We start from the raw sequence: 17,584 nt of genomic DNA, 5'->3' as shown, positions 1-17,584 counted from the left end.
ATTAATAAACATGGAATTGAGTCTCAATACTGGTGATCATAACAACTGTCATTGATCATCATTAAAAACCTATCTGGTTCACTAATGCCCAAAGGGAAGGAAATCTGCTGTCCTTACCTGGTCCAGCCTACATGTGACTCCCAACCCACAGAAATGTGGTTGACTTGTAACTGCCCTCTGCAATGGCCTAACAAGCCACTCAGTTCAAGGGCAATGAGAGATGGGCAGCAAATGCTGACCTTGCCAATAACACCAACATCCCAAGAATGAATTAAAAAAAAGGCTCTATGGAAATAAATCAGCTGAGAAACAAATGTTTTCTAAGGTTTAATACAAGATCTGAACCTGCGAAACCAACCTCATGTATGGTGGCCTGCAATATTCACTGCATGGAAAGGAGTTTCTCTAAATGGTACTGTGATAATTGGCCTCAGTGATATTGTAGGTCTCCTAAATCTAATCAACTATAAAACCAAATTACTAATTTGCAATGTTGAAATGCATCCAGATCAGGACATACAGAGCTGTATGGGCAGAATTTTGCCCTCAGATGGCGTGCGGGCCCCATCGGCTTGGCGGCAGGTGGACAACCGACCCCCGCCACCGACACGGGGCCCGCCACCATTTTGAATGGGTGGGCCATTTAAGGCCCGCCCAGCAGCCTGCCCAACAGGAAGCGCATAGCGCAAAAGAGCACACATCTCCCTGAGGCAAAATGCTGCCTCAGGGAGATCACTTCCACATTGAAAAATATTAAAAATAGAAAAAAAAAATTCCCTAACATGTCCCCCTCATGTGACAATGTCACATAAGATGGGACATGTTCATAATTTACATAATAGCTTTATTAAAATTTTTAAAACCCTGCATGAAACCTCATCCCACCGGTGGATGAGGTTTCATGTTTTATCTATTTGTTGCCGGGGCTCTTGGCCGACATGCCAACCTTAAGGTTGGACGGGCAGGTTCATTAATTGTATAATTGATCCTGTCAATGGCCTCTATTGGCCATTGACAGGTAGGGGGGCCTGCCTTCCTGAAAATTTAAATAGGGCGGGGTGACGTCGGGGGTTCTGCCCAACGTCATCTCGCGTCAATTTACGCGTCGGTGAGTGGGCATTGCCCCTTGCTCACCGATGGCAAAATCCTGCCCATAGTTAAATAGCACTGGAATCTTATACCTGTGAGGCCTCATTTTTTATAATCCAAGAGGGTGATCAGGAGCAATGTGGGCCCTTTTAACAGCTGAGAATGTTAATATTGTCCAGGAAAGTAAGGAAATGATAGGCATGTTGAATAATTGCTTTGCTTCAGTACACATGTTAGAAGATGACATCAGCTTGTCAGACATCCCAAGGAAATTAATATTGAATCAGGATCAGGGATTCAACAAAATTAATATAACTGAAATAACAGTAATGAAAAAAATAATTGTACCAACAGGTGACAATCTTCTAGTACCAGATGGTTTCCATCCCCAGGTTTTAATGGAAGTAGGGGCATTGCAGATGCCTACCAAAGATAAACTTCCAGATCATCTTTCAAAAGTTCTCAAGAACTGTTTCGTTAGATTGGAAAATTGCACATGTCACTCCACTATTTAAGAAAGGAAGAAAGATGAGGGAGGGAAATCAGGAATTATAGACCAATGAGCTTAACATTTGCTGTTTGGGAATCACTAGAGTCAATAATTAAGGATAAGGGGTCTAAACATCTTCAAAATTTTCAGCTGATCAGAGAGAGTCAACATGGATTTATAAAGGGTATGTCATGCCTGATGGACTTGACTGAATTTTTTGAAGAGGTGACTAAAGTGGATGGGGAAATGTCGATGGATGTTATTTATATGGACTTCCAGAAGGTACTGGCAAGTTCCTCATAAGAATCTGTTAGCTAAAGTTGAAGCCCATGGAATTGAAGGCAAATTATCAATTTGGTTCGGAAATTGGCTGAGTGACAAAAGACAGAGAGTAGGGATAATTGGCATGCACTCTAATTGGCAGAATGTGACTTGTGGTGTCCCACAAGGTTTTATATCTGGGTCTTAGCTAGTCACTGTATTTATTAACAACTTGGACAATGGGATAGAAAGACACATTTTCAAGTTTGCCCATGATGCAAATATAGGTAAACAGTGTAGATAGAAGCATAACATTAGAGAAATCTTGATAAATTAAGTGAATGGACAAAATAGTGACCAATCAATTTCAATGTCGGCAAATATGAGGTCTTCCACTTTAATCCTAAAGGAGGATAGAACAGAATGCTTTCTAAATGGTGAAAATCTAGAAACAGTGGATGTTCAAAGATACTTGTGGGATCCAGGCACATGGGTCATTAAAATGTCATGAACATGTACAGAAAATAATCAAAAAGGCGAATGGAATGCTGGTTTTTATACCTAGAGGACCAGAATGCAAGGGGATAGAAGTCATGGTTCAGCAAGACAAAGGCCTGGCTAGATATCACCTGGAATATTTTAAGCAGTTCCGGGCACCACACCTTAGATAGGACATATTGGTCTTAGAGGATTTCCAATGGTTGACCAGAATGATAGCTGGACTCCAAGAGTTAAATTACAAAGAGACATTACATCAGCTAGGATTACCTGGAAAAACTCAGCAGGTCTGGCAGCATCGGCGGAGAAGAAAAGAGTTGACGTTTCGAGTCCTCATGACCCTTCGACAGAACTTGAGTTCGAGTCCAAGAAAGAGTTGAAATATTGGACTCGAACTCAAGTTCTGTCGAAGGGTGATGAGGACTTGAAACGTCAACTCTTTTCTTCTCCGCAGATGCTGCCAGACCTGCTGAGTTTTTCCAGGTAATTCTGTTTTTGTTTTGGATTCCCAGCATCCGCAGTTTTTTTGTTTTTACATCAGCTAGGGTTGTATTCCCTTAAATTTAAAAGGTTAAGCAATGATTTGTTTGAGGTATTCAAGATATTAAATGGAACAGATAGAGTGTTATGACCAAGTTAGCAGGGGTGAACTGACTCCTCTCCTTGCCCTATTCCTGAGTTGGTTATAACAGAGTTTGAATTTACAAGGAAGGTGATTTTGCCAATTTAATATATGTCTAACTGTGTATAGCTCAATGCAAGAAATAAGTCAGCCAGGTTGCTTAAGTTAACAAGTAAAGAGTTAACTTTATTGCTAAAACTCACAGTAAAGATGCAGAAATTATTAACAAAAGATTTAAAACGTACAGATATGTCCATCTACTCTCTAATGCAAAAACAACACACACAATGACCCCCAAGAATGCAAAACAAAGAAGTTAAACTCTGCAGAGGATCAGATATTAAAAACTTGGCTAAGTAACAAGTAAAGTCAGTAAAAAAAAATCACAAGTATCCAGAGGTTTGTTTATAGCTGAAGGGTCCTGGTCTACAGTAACAGCTGGTTCTTGAGGTTTCTCACTGGAGATAATGGTGCTGATTCAAAACTCTCCTTTAAGAACTCTCAGCTTGCGGCACCGAGGTCTTCTGATGGGCTTTTCAAATCACAAACAGCTCAGCTTTGATGAGAGAGGTTTCAGAGGAAAGAGAGGTGGGGTAAGGCTGTTGCCTCGGTGGCAGTCTCTCTTCCTATCCAAAAATCTAGTATCTTTTTCACACCTAAGGACTGGATCAACTGACCTCTCTCTAAGAGCTCCATAGACTCTCCAGAAAGCAGCTTGTGTCCTTCATAAACGTAACATAGATGCTGCTGTAGTCATTGTCCTTTGCTTAGGAGAAGTGTTCATTTCTAAAAAGTTCAATACATGTGTATGTCCAGGCGATGACATTATAAATTAATATTTTATATAACATTTTCATAGCAATACAGAGAAATGTCTGAAGAGTCTAGAATTAGGTGGAATATTTTGAAATTTAAAGGCAGAACACTCAGTAGTGAAATTAGGAAACATTTCTACAGAAAGGGTATAGAACTCCCAAACTCTCTTCCGCAAACAGCAATTGATGCTAAATCAATTCTCAATTTTAAAACTGAGATTAATAGATTTTTGATATCCAAATATATTAAAGGATATGGGGCAAAGATGGGTGAAATGGAGTTAGGTTACAGATCAGCCATGATTTGATTGAATGGTGGAACAGGCTTGAGGGGTTAAAGGGCCTCCTCCTGTTCCTGTGTTCCTTAGTTTGTCATTTATATAATGAAGTGTACGATTTGTAAAATGAAGAAGTTCTGAACAGCCTGGCTCTATTTTTCATCACAAAGTTTTATGGAGATCTGGAACTCTCTCCAAAATGACTGTGAATGCCAGGAAACAATTGGAGCTTTCAAGATTGATAGATTTTTGTTGGGTAATTTGGTTATTAAGGCATATAGCATTAAGGTGGTTAAATGAGGACAAGGTACAGATCAGCCAGGATTTAATAGAATGTGGAATAGGCTCAAGGGGCTGATTGACCTCCTCCTATGTTCCTGTGACAACAGTTCACCAGTCACTATAATACAACAACTTTACTGAAGCTGATTTATGATTATATTGTTTTGATCCTTCTACCAGCAGCAGTGGCAATAGTTTGTATCTACCTTATCAAATATCCTTTCAACGTTTTTAACCTTGATCAGATCATCTGTCAAGCTTCTAAACAAATGGAAATACAAACTACATTTATGTAGCCTGTCGTCAGAATTTAACCCTCTAAACATTGCAATCGTGAATTAGAGTTGTACACCCTGCAAGGCCAAGAGATCCTTCCTGAGTTACAGAACCTAGGACTGAATGCACCGCTCTGGCTGGGGTTGGATCAAGGTTCTGTACAAGAATATAAACTCCTCTTGGCTAGAGGTGAGGACCTGGATGGAGTTGAGGGACTGGCTGGCTGAGGGTGTCGGTCACTTGGCAGAGCTCCCTGCGAACCAAAGTCGAGATAGTTCATGGCAGCAGAGTCAAAAGCAAGAGAGAGAGCACTCACAGTCATGTTGAGAGAGGGATGATGTTCCTATAGGAAGGCCATTAATAAAGAGCAGGAAGCATACTCAGAAAGTAGACCATTAGTAAGAAAGGTTGACCAAAATTACCTGCAATAAACAATGGGCAGAATCATCCCAGATTTGCACTAAGTGCAGTAGCGGGCGAGAAAAAGGACATTTTAGCCACCGGCTGCAATGGCAACTTTTCAGAGTATCATCCCATTCCCCCCTCATTAATTATGCATTCGGAGAAACATGCCAGGTCGCTAGCAGGGCCCCCTCTGATTCACCTGCCATTGCCTCAGGCCTTCAGTAAAGCGGGTGCCATATTTAAAGGCTGCCCCTGCACAGAGTTAACACCCTTCAAGGGGCAGGAAGTTGCTGGGAACTGATGGCTGCCAAAGGGAGGAAACATGCTGCCGCCAGGTTTAAGGACCCCACAGTCAAGTGCCTACTGGATGCAGTGGAGCCTGCAGCAAAGTGCTTTACCCCACTTTAGGTAAAGACCAGCAAACAAGGTCACCAACCCAGCATGGGAGCTGGTGGCCGGTAGTCAGCACCAAAGCCTTACAAAAGAGATCAACCATCCAGTTTAGGAAGAGGATGAATGGTCTCATCCATTCTGCCAGGGTAAGACACTCTTCTCATCACTCTCATCACACACAGTTAAACCAATCATAAATCCACAGAGCTCTCACACCTCAAGGGACAACACCACTAAATCTCACACACACCCTCACATCTCCATCAGGTTCATGTCCTCTGGAGCTCGCATCCTCATCCCGTCCATGGCTCCGCTCACCACACAATCATTCCAGGCTGTGCCATGTGTCCTGCTCACACTCAGTTTTCATGCAGGAGAAGCTGGCTCACATCAGCAGGGAGAGGTCCCAGACCAGGGGTGGAGTGGCCACATTAGGCCCCTCACTTACTTCGAGGAGTGTGCCATCATGCTGACTGGTGAGGACACGGACCGTGCCTGCAACCGTGAGGTCAGCAGCGAACACCCAGTGAGGATCCTGCACCACATCATCTCTCTCTCAACACAGCTGTGAGAGCTCTCTCTCCTGCTTTTGACTCTGCTGCTATGCACTAATTATCTCAACTTTGGTTCACCGGGAGCTCTGCCAAGCAAGCAACACCCTCAGCCAGCCAGTCCCTCAGCTCCATCCAGGTCCTCCCTTCCAGCCAAGAGGACACCTCTTCTAATGAACAGTTGGAAATAAGCAGCCTGGAAGACTCGTCACAGTGCTTACCAAAACCCTGCACCAGTGCAGAGACACACACCTCGGTGGGACCTAGGTCTAGAGCAGGCTCGGGTTCACAATCCTAGGGTCATCACATGGACACGTGGAGGAGGTGGGTTCAGTCCTAAGAGGACTGCTGGGGAAGCAGCAACTGTGAAGTTCAAGTCAGATGATGAGCCTCTGGATTCAGCCTTCCAGCTGATCGTGGAGAGCCAGCAGATGGGGGAGGGGGGGAGGGTTGGGGGTGGGGGGACATCACGCAGGGCTGTTGGAAGCCCTCAATAGAGTGGCACATGAGTTGGAGGAGTACACCCAACTGCTCTCTGATGAAGTGGTACCCACATGTATGTGTATGGAGGCCTCCTAGGGAAGGATGACAGAAGCCCTGGAGACCCTGGTCCAGCAGAATGCAAAGATGCACGCAGGCCAGCACTCCAACACGGATTCCATTAGTGAGTTCCTGCAGTGGCAATGCGAGAGGGAAACAGGGCACCATTACGTCCCTCCAGGTGCCCTTCCCCTCAGGGAGTCAGGCCGGGAGGGGGAGCAGCAGCTGGACACTCCTGCGTCATCCACTCAGTAATCTCAGAGGCTGTCCTCTCCCTCTGAGTCCCTTTTGCCTGTGACCCCCTCAACCTCATTCTCTGTCACCCCAGAGGGAGCAGCTGGCCCACAGGAGGACAGCCAAAGCAAACCAGGGCCCTCATGTCCTCGCCTCTCCAGAGGACCCACGCCAAAGTCATTAGTGGCAACAGTGCCAACCATTGCAAAGGCTGTCTCTATCCCTGCTGCGGATGTCAGGGCAGCACCTAGAAGGAATGGTAGAAATAGAAAAAGTAAAAATTTCTGATCATAAATGGTTGCAAGGGTGAACACATTTTGTCACTTCCGAATCTGAAAGTATAATCACTTTCACTGAATAATGTGTAATAGTATCTTTCAGCTTCATTTCCAGGCTTCATGAGTCTTCCCTCCCAATCCTCCCTGCCCCTCACTATCTGTTCAACTGCCTGCAGCTGGCCCACAAGTGATTGTGGAGAAGTGTGTGTGTGGCAGGGCCTTTCAGAGCCTCATGTAAGAATTCTCTCACCCACACAGATCCTTCATCCATCCCAGGCATCACCATCACCATCCCTGAGTATATCCTGTCCCACCAGCTGGACTGACCCAGCAGAGGTGGCGGCACAGTGGTTTACAGCTGGGAGGATGTTGCCCTGGGAGTCCTGAATTTCGAGTCCAGCCACCATGAAGTCTCATGGCATCAGTTAAAACATGGGCAAGGAAACCTTCTGTTTATTACCACATTCCTCAGCTGATGAATGCGTGCTCCTCCATGTTGAACACCACTTGGAGGAAGCACTGAGGGTGGCAATGGCACAGAATGTACTCTGGGTCGGGGACTTGAATGTCCATCACCAAGAGTGGCTCGGTAGCACCACTACTGACTGAGCTGGCTGAGTCCTAAAGGACATAGCTGCTAGACTGGGGTCTGCATCAGGTGGTGAGGGAACCAACAAGAGGGAAAAACATACTTGACTTCATCCTCGCCAACCTGCCTGCCGCAGATGCATCTGTCCATGTCAGTATTGATAGAAGTGACCACCGCACAGTCATTGTGGAGACAAAGTCCTCCCTTCACAATGAGGATACCTTCCATCGTGTTGTGTGGCACTACCACTGTGCTAAATGGGATAGATTTTGAACAGACCTAGCAACTCAAAACTGGGCATCCATCAGGCGCTGTGGGCCATCAGCAGCAGCAGAATTGTACTTGCAAACAATCTGTGACCACATGGCCCGGCTTATCCCCCACTCTACCATTATCGTCAAACCAGGGGATCAACTCTGGTTCAATGAAGAGTGCAGGAGAGCATGCCAGGAGCAGCACCAGACATATCTAAAAATGAGATGTCAACCTGGTGAAACTATAAAACACGACTACTTGCATGCCAAACAGTATAAGCAGTAAGTGATAGACAGGGCTAAGCAATCCCACAACCAATGGATCTAAGCTCTGCAGTCCTGCCAGGTCCAGTCGTGAACAGTGGTGGACAATTAAACCACTCACTGGAGGAGGCGGCTCCACAAATATCCCCATCTTCAATGATGGAGGCGCCCAGCACATCAGTGCAAAAGACAAGGCTGAAGCATTTGCTACTATCTTCAGCCAGAAGTGCTGAGTGGATGATCCATCTCGGCCTCCTCTGGATGTCCCCAGCATCACAGATGCCAGTCTTCAGCCAATTCAATTCACTCCACGTGATATCAAGAAACGGCTGAAGGCACTGGATATTGCAAAGGCTATGGGCCCTGACAATATTCCGGCAAAAGCACTGAAGACTTGTGCTCCAAAACTTGCCACGCCCCTAGCCAAGCTGTTCCAGTACAGCTGCAACACTGGTATCTACCCGGCTATGTTGAAAATTGTCCAGGTATGTCCTGTACCCAAAAAGCAAGACAAACCTAACCTGGCTAATGACTGTCCGATTAGTCTACTCTCGTTCATCAGTAAAGTAATGGAAGGGGTCATCAACAGTGCTATCAAGTGGCACTTGCTTAGCAATAACTGCTCACTGATACCCAGTTTGGGTTCTGCCAGGGCCACTCAGCTCCTGACCACATTACAACCTTGGTTTAAACATGGACAAAAGAGCTGAATTCCCGAGATGAGGTGCGGGTGACTGCTCTTAACACCAAGGCAGCATTTGACAGAGTGTGGCATCAAGGACCTCCAGCAAAACTGGAGTCAGTGGGAATCAGGGGAAAACTCTTCACTGGTTGGAGTCATACTTGCACAAAAGAAGATTGTTGTGGTTATTGGAGGTCAATCATCTCAGCTCCAGAACATCACTGCAGGAGTTCCAACCATCTTCAGCTGCTTCATCAATGACTTTCCTTCCATCATAAAGTCAGAAGTGGGGATGTTTGCTGATGATCACACAATGTTCAGAAAACATTCGTGACTCCTCAGATACTGAAGCAGTGCATGTCCAAATGCAGAAAGACTTGGATAATATTCAGGCTTAGGCTGACAAGTGGCAAATAACATTCGTGCCACACAACAATCAGGCAATGACCATCTCCAACAAGAGAGAATCCAACCATCGCCCCTTGATGTTTACCATCATTGAATCCCCCAATACCAACATCCTGGGTGTTACTCTTGACCAGAAACTGAACTGGATTAGCTGTATAAACACTGTGGCTACAACAGCAGGTCAGAGGCTAGGAATCCTGCGATGAGTAACTCACCTCCTGACTCCCCAAAGCCTGTCCACCATCTACAAGGCACAAGTCAGGAGTGTGATGGAATACTCCCCACTTGACTGGATGAGTGCAGCTTCCACAACACTCAAGAAGCTTGACACTGTCCAGAACAAAGCAGCCCGCTTGATTGGCACCACATCCACAAACATTCACTCCCTCCACCACTGACGTACAGTGGCAGCAGTGTGTACTATCTACAAGATGCACTGCAGGAATTCACTAAGGTTCCTTCGACAGCACCTTCCAAACCCACAACCATTACCATCTGGAAGGACAAGGTCAGCAGATAGATGGGAACACCACCACCTAAATATTCCCATCCAAGTCACTCACCATCCTGACTTGGAAATATATCACCATTCCTTCACTGTTGCTGGGTCAAAATCCTGGAACTCCCTCCCTAATAGCACTTTGTATGTACCTACACCACATGGACTGCAGCGGTTCAGGAAGGCAGCTCATAACCTTCTCAAGGGCAATAAATGCTGGCCCAGCCAGCGAAGCCCACATCCCATGAATGAATTTTTTTTTTTAAATCACACTCATCTCAATGTCCCGAGCATTTTCAATGCTGCCTGCTGAGGTTCTCTTTCAGTTGTCCAGGAGCTGACCTGCATCACCACCCATGCACTGATAAGACTCCCATGCTGCACTTGTGCCCTTCCAACACGAGGCTCCGCTCACTTTCAATTTCAGAAGCATGGTAGTTGTTAAGTATGTTTACCGCTCCCCATTCTTTCCCCTCCCCCAGTCACCAATGTCCTCTCCCCCATCACTATTGAACCCCCCTGGCACATTTCCTTCCTTCCCAAAAATCCCACCCCCATTGACCTCTTGGACCTCCTTCTTCCCTCCCCCGGGGCCTGTGTCTGCCTCCAAGACCCAAGAGCCACCCTTGCCAGCCCTTCTATCGCATCCATCACACCCTCACTCTCCAACCCTACCAGCTCACTCTGCCCTCTCTAATACCCACCATTCCCACCCTCAGTTCGCTTCCCAGGAAGCAGTCATCGACTCCACAGACCCTTCCCTTGCACATTCACTTGGACAAGCCCCCATTACTCCTTACTCCAGCCTTACCCCTTCCTCTACCCTTACTCCTTTCTCCCCCTGGACTCCTTCCTCCCTCCAAAACCCTTCCTCCCACACAGACTCCACCACCACCCCCCACAAACTCCATCCTCCCCCGGACTCTTTCCCTGCTCTGAACTCCTTCCTCCTAGATTCCTTCCTCCACCTGGACTCCTATCTCCCTCCAAACTCCTTCCTGCCCCAAAAGTCCTACCCCCCTCCGAATTCCTTCCTTTACACCTTCCTCCCCCCTTACATCTACCTCTTCCTTTGCCGCATTCTCGCCCATTGTCCCTCCTCTACCCTGTACTGCCTCCCCCTTCCCAACCTCGCCACCCCATCGCTCCCCCCTCCCAACCTCATACCCTGGCATATATTCCTCTCTGAGTCAAACCTAGACCTTCCACTGTCCCCCTTAACGATCATCTATAGCAGACCATGGCCAAGACTCTGATGTCCCAAAGCAGACCCTCAACGGTGACCTTCCACCTTCCGTGAGCTGCTGCGTGGCAGAACCATTTCCTTGAAAATCCACCCAGCATGCAATGCACGTGTTCCTCCAGGGTCTGGTAGCTGGAGGACTCCAGCATCTTCTGCTCCTGGGATGGCTATGATGTGAGCAAGGCCCTAATGGTTAGTCCTGACTTCTGCATGTCACACTTGTCCTGAAATGTTTTCCCACTGATGGGGGAGGTAAATTTGACGTGGGGGGATGGTTCCGGCAAGCAGGGCCTATAATCAGATGCAGATGTATTAAATTGATATTCCCGATGTGCAGCCATTGACAACTGGAGCGGTCAGTCGCAAACTGGTTTCACGGCAGTGTGAAACCAAGTTTTGGCCTTCCCGCCATATTATCTGCTCACACCCATCATGACGCCTGATGCCAATGGAGACGGAAAATCCCAGCCTATGTTTTACACTCGCGAATTATTTCTTGTAGACTCTAAATGTGGTTTTAAAGGTAGATCCTTGTTCATTTTAAAATCTTTCTATGCGAGTTAATGAAGACCTGCCAAATACTTCCTTTGAATTACTCTCATTCTTAAACAAGGTTTCAGCTACTGTAACATCTGCTCATGATATTCCTTTGACCTCTGGTGATGGACTTTGTTTAGCCATTGCTCTGGTCACCGCACACAACGGAAAAATACCAGGAACTTGTTCTTGTAACTGCTCCTTTCTCAAACTTTCTGTAATTATGGGCGAAGTTAAAACATTCACTCCTGCCAAATCATTTCCCGGGAGTAAATCAAATCCATCCACAGGTAACTCCTTAACGACTCCTACAACCACCGATCCAGACAACAAATCACAAACAGAACTGTCCCGGTAGACCGATCGTCTCAGCTTGCTCCTGCCCCACAGAACTCATTTCTCGTTATCTTGACTCCCTTCTCTCTCCCCTTGTCCAGTCCCTTCCCACCTACATCCGTGATTCCTCTGACACCTTACTTCACATCAATAATTTCCAGTTCCCTGGCCCCAACCGCTTCCTCTTCACCATGGACGTCCAATCCGTCTACACCTCCATCCCCCACCAGGATGGTCTGAAGGCCCTTGGCTTCTTCCTCGAACAGAGGCCTGAACAATCCCCATCCACCACTACTCTCCTCCGTCTGGCTGAACTTGTTCTCACACTGAACAATTTCTCCTTCAACTCCTCTAACTTCCTCCAAATAAAAGGTGTGGCTATGGGTACCTGCATGGGCCCCAGCCTGTCTCTTTATGGGGTATGTGGAACATTCCTTGTTCCAGTCCTACTCCGGCCCCCTTCCACAACTCTTTCTCCAGTACATTGACGATTACTTCGGTGCTGCTTCATGCTCTCGTCGGGACTTGGAAAAATTTATTAATTTTGCTTCCAATCTCCACCCCTCCATCATTTTCACGTGGTCCATCTCTGACACTTCCCTTCCCTTCCTTGACCTCTCTGTCTCAATCTCTGGTGATAGACTGTCCACCAATATCCATTACAAACCTATCGACTCCCACAGCTACCTCGACTACAGCTCCTCACACCCCGCTTCCTGTAAGGACTCCATCCCATTCTCTCAGTTCCTTCGCCTCCGTTGCATCTGTTCTGATGATGCTACCTTCAAAAACAGTTCCTCTGACATGTCCTCCTTCCTTAACCGAGGTTTTCCACCCACGGTCGTTGACAGGGCCCTCAACCATGTCCGGCCCATCTCCCGTGCATCCGCCCTCACGCCTTCTCCTCCCTCCCAGAAACATGATAGAGTCCCCCTTGTCCTCACTTATCACCCCACCAGCCTCCGCATTCAAAGGATCATCCTCCGCCATTTCCGCCAACTCCAGCATGATGCCAGCACCAAACACATCTTCCCTTCACCCCCCTTATCGGCATTCCGTAGGGATCGTTCCCTCCGGGACACCCTGGTCCACTCCTCCATCACCCCCTACTCCTCAACCCCATCCTATGGCACCACCCCATGCCCACGCAAAAGATGCAACACCTGCCCCTTCACTTCCTCTCTCCTCACTGTCCAAGTGCCCAAACACTCCTTTCAAGTGAAGCAGCATTTCACTTGCATTTCCCCCAACTTAGTCTACTGCATTCGTTGCTCCCAATGTGGTCTCCTCTACATTAGAGAGACCAAACGTAAACTGGGCGACCACTTTGCAGAACACCTGCGGTCTGTCCGCAAGAATGACCCAAACCTCCCTGTCATTTTAACACTCCACCCTGCTCTCTTGCCCACATGTCTGTCCTTGGCTTGCTGCATTGTTCCAGTGAAGCCCAACGCAAACTGGAGGAACAACGCCTCATCTTCCGACTAGGCACTTTACAGCCTTCCAGACTGAATATTGAATTCAACAACTTTAGGTCTTGAGCTCCCTCTTCCATCCCCACCCCCTCTCTGTTTCCCCCTTCCTTTTGTTTTTTCCAATAAATTGTATAGATTTTTCTTTTCCCACCTATTTCCATTATTTTTAAATCTTTTTAAATCTTTTATGCTCCCCCCACCCCCACTAGAGCTGTACCTTGAGTGCCCTACCATCCATTCTTAATTAGCACATTTGTTTAGATAATATCACCAACTTTAACACCTATGTGTTCTTTTGTTCTGTTGTCTGTGACATTTTTGATGATCTGCTTCTCTCACTGCTTGTTTGTCCCTACAACCACACCAACCCCCTCCACTTTTCTCCCCCCACCCAAACCCCCACCCCACCCCCACACACCTTAAACCAGCTTATATTTCACCCCTTTTTGGATTCACTCAAGTTCTGTCGAAGGGTCATGAGGACTCGAAACGTCAACTCTTTTCTTCTCCGCCGATGCTGCCAGACCTGCTGAGTTTTTCCAGGTAATTCTGTTTTTGCAACAAATCACACTCCAGTTGCAATTTGTACAATAGAACCAGAATATAGGCCAGAATATTGCCGTTGGTGTGCAGGGTGGTTGGGGGGGGGTTGGGGGTGGGGGTGGGGGTGGGGGTGGGCGAGCCCGACACACTGACACGTAAAATGATGTGAGATGACATTGGGTGAATGTCCCGATGTTGTCGCACGTCATTTCGGTATTGCATTCGATGGGTGCGCACCAGAGGTGGCTGCGCACCTGCCAAACTGTCAAAGGACTATTAAGGCCATTAAGAAAGTCATTAACACCGCTGCCCATCCAATCTTATGGTCGGCGGGCAGGTGAGGAGCCCAAGTGGCCTTCGAGTTTTCCAAGAAATCTCTTCCCTGGGCGGGATGAGGTTTCCTGAAGGTTTTATAAAATTAATAAGTTTGGTGAACTTGACAAACATGTCCCAGCTCATGTGTAACATGAGGGGATATGTATAAATAATTTTTTACTTGATTTTTTAAAACTTTTATTGTCCATTCAATCTCCCTGAGGCAGCTCCATGCCTCAAGGAGATTGTTGTATTCTTTTGCGTGCATGCTCCCTCCTCCCCCAACCCGCGCACAGGTAGCACCGAGCGCTAAGGAATGCACATTATGCTGGGCAGGTGTAATTGGCCCACCCACATAAAATGGTGGCACGCAGCCAATTGCAGGCAGCGATCGGCTCTGCACCCGCCCCAGCCCGCCTGACAAAGGTAAGATTCTTGCCCATACCCTCCACCTTCCCATTTACCAACACTTCAGCTTTCATTTAACTCTCTGGAGGGAAATCTAGATCCTTCTCCAGCAAAAGAGTTTGAGCAGATCATGTGTCCCTTAATATAGTTATGGGTTTAGCTGCATGATTTGATGAAAAAGGGGTTATCTTCTCTTTAGACCAAGAACCCTTTATATCTCTCATCTACCTTATTTGCTTCACCTGCATTACCGTAGTGTTTAGCTCTAGACCCTTGATTGTAGTTAAAGCTACAATTGATCTGTGGCATTTTCTTTTGGAGTTCCTTTTTTGGACTCACTCTTACAAACTCCAGTAAGTTCCATGGGCTTCCCTTGCAACACAATGGAAACACTTAGGCCTTCAAGTTTCACCTCCACCCTTAGTATCTTCCTTCCTGATCTGGGGAGGAGAGCTCAAGGTATTCCCAGCTATCTATTCTTTATCCTGGCTACTTGCTTTCCTTTCACTCTCCCACTTTCTATCCTTTTGAAATTTATGGGGGTGATGGAAAAAAGGTTTAGTTTTATGGATCAGCTCATAATCATTAGCCATTACTGCTGCCTGTCTGGCAGTTGCAACCCTTTGGTCTTCAAAATGGATTCTCATTGCAGAATGTAGGGAGTTTTTAAATTCTTCCAAGAGAATGGTCTCTCTGAGAGAGTCATAGGTAGTTTCAACTCCGTATCCACCTGTCAAAACTACTTTGCTTCATCCTTTCAAATCCAATGTAAGTTTGCCCAGGCTGTTTCCTTTATTTTGAAACTTTTGGCTGTATGCTTCAGGGATCAACTCAAATGCACTCAAAATGGCCTTTTTCACCACATCATAACCCCTAGAAACCTCCTCTGACAGTGAAGCATACATTTCCTGTGCTCTACCTGTCAATTTGCTCTGCATGGGCAATGTCCAGTTTTCCTTTGGCCAGTTCATCTGTTCAGCCATCTTCTCAAATGAAATAAAGAATGCTTCAAGATTCTTTTCCTCAAAGTTTGGAAGAGCTTGTACAAATTTAAACATCTCCCCACTGGATTCTGATCTGGAAATAAGTCCTGCCTCACTGACTGGTTTCTCTTTCTAAGCTGCCAGCATTCTAAGCTGGAATTCTCTCCCTTTTTCTCTTTCCTCCTTTTCCAACTTCATCATTTCTAACTCCCTTTGGGAATCAAGTTTGCACATTTCCATTTCTCTTTCCTTTACTGCTGCCTCTAGTTCCAGTTTTTGTATTTGCAACTGAATTTGAACCCATTCCAATGAACCACCCCTTGGAGAACTTGGTCTTTTGGGCATCCCTTCCAATTTAAAATGCTGTGCCACCTCTTCGATTATCTCTGCCCTCCTAGCTTTGGCAGGCAATCCTACTCTTAATTTACTTGCCAATTTAATTAACCTGGCTTTTGGGATCCTGTGTAAAATTGTCAGGGACATCTCTTTCACTTACAGAAAAACTTTAGCAGTTTCCAGTGCCATTTTATTTTTTGACAGTACAAACCTGGTGTTTCCTTTTAGCTTTTATTACTTACTAAATCTACACCCAAATTCTCATTGTCTTTTGTTCTAAAATATCTCAGAGCTGAGCCCTCAAACTTTGTCATGACTCACTGGGGATAGTGCTCTGTAATATCAGCCCCACTGTTCCCTGAGCTGTGACAAATGTGAAAAAGTTTGATCAAACCACCAGATTGCCCCAATTCTACTGAACTGTTTAATTTAGGTTAGCAGAATACAAACACCAGGTTTGTAAACTTAATAAATAAATAACTGTTCATTGAACAAACTGTCATTAACCAAAGAAAGAAAGCAAAAGAAAGCAATATGAGCTGCTAACTTCTAACACTATAACTTAAACTCTACCCCCTCCTTAAATCCCTATACACACATACAAGACACAGAATACACACAAAAACATGATTTTAAGGGTGGCATAAAACAGTTCATTAGCACCAATTCCGGAGTACAGGATTTGATGGGTTGATTTTGATTGATGTCTTCCAAATTCCTTTCAGTTCATGTTGATGACATGAGGTGGTCTTCCAGCACTTTCCGTATTTAATTCACTGGTTGAACACTTGCCTTTTAATGTCTCTAAAAGTGATTTTCCCCTTTGCCTCTTGTCAGGGGTTTTCAGAGAGAGTAGGTTATAGAGATAAGAGAAGAAAAAACAGCTAACTATTGTGGAATTACTGGAATCTTCCACACACAGGAGAAAGAGGTTTTAGATCTGGTTCCTTTCAGGCCAGGAGCTATTCTGCTGCTCTGCCTCTCACACAAAACCTGGTCACCTGGTCAGGAGCCAATTAAAATGCTGTTGTCAGGCAGCTCCCTTGGTTCAGGACTCCCTTCATGCACCATTCTGTCTTTCATGGCAAACTCTGTTCCAGGGCTGCAACATTGTATATATCTCTCATCCTGTGCCAGTGGACATGCTTTTCAACCTGTAGCCATTGTAATTCTAATCCACAGTCCCACAGAAAATAAAAAACTATGTTCTTTACAACAGTCCCACAGAAAATAAAAAGATATGTTCCTTACTTTGCGCCTTTACCATCCCAAAGCATCACCACAAAAGATTCAAAATGAGGCACTAAATTCTAAAATTCCTCTAGGCTTTTCATAGAAGAATTAAATATCAGCATTAAATTGTACAGAGATTTTTCAATTAGCTCTAATTGATTTAACATCTTCTGGCATTTCATCAACTCTCTGGCAGTTTTTTGAATAAAACTTTGAGTGGTCACATGATTAGAGGATAATTCTGAAAAAAGTAAGTCGAGGTAAGATAGAAAGAGGAATAATTTCTCTCGGTAAAGATTACATTAATTGGGGATTTCAAACAACTCAACAGCTGATTTGTTTAGTGTCAACATTTATTGGATCGAGTTACTAGTTGTGAAGATATTCTTCGTTAACAGGCTTAGTTAATAGAATGAATGGCAAAAGACAAGTCTGAAGCACTTGCAACCATCTTCAGCCTGCAGTGC

This window comes from Carcharodon carcharias, chromosome 9 (genome assembly GCF_017639515.1).
Source record: "Carcharodon carcharias isolate sCarCar2 chromosome 9, sCarCar2.pri, whole genome shotgun sequence".
Lineage (NCBI taxonomy): Eukaryota > Metazoa > Chordata > Chondrichthyes > Lamniformes > Lamnidae > Carcharodon > Carcharodon carcharias.
This window is presented reverse-complemented; position numbering follows the sequence as displayed.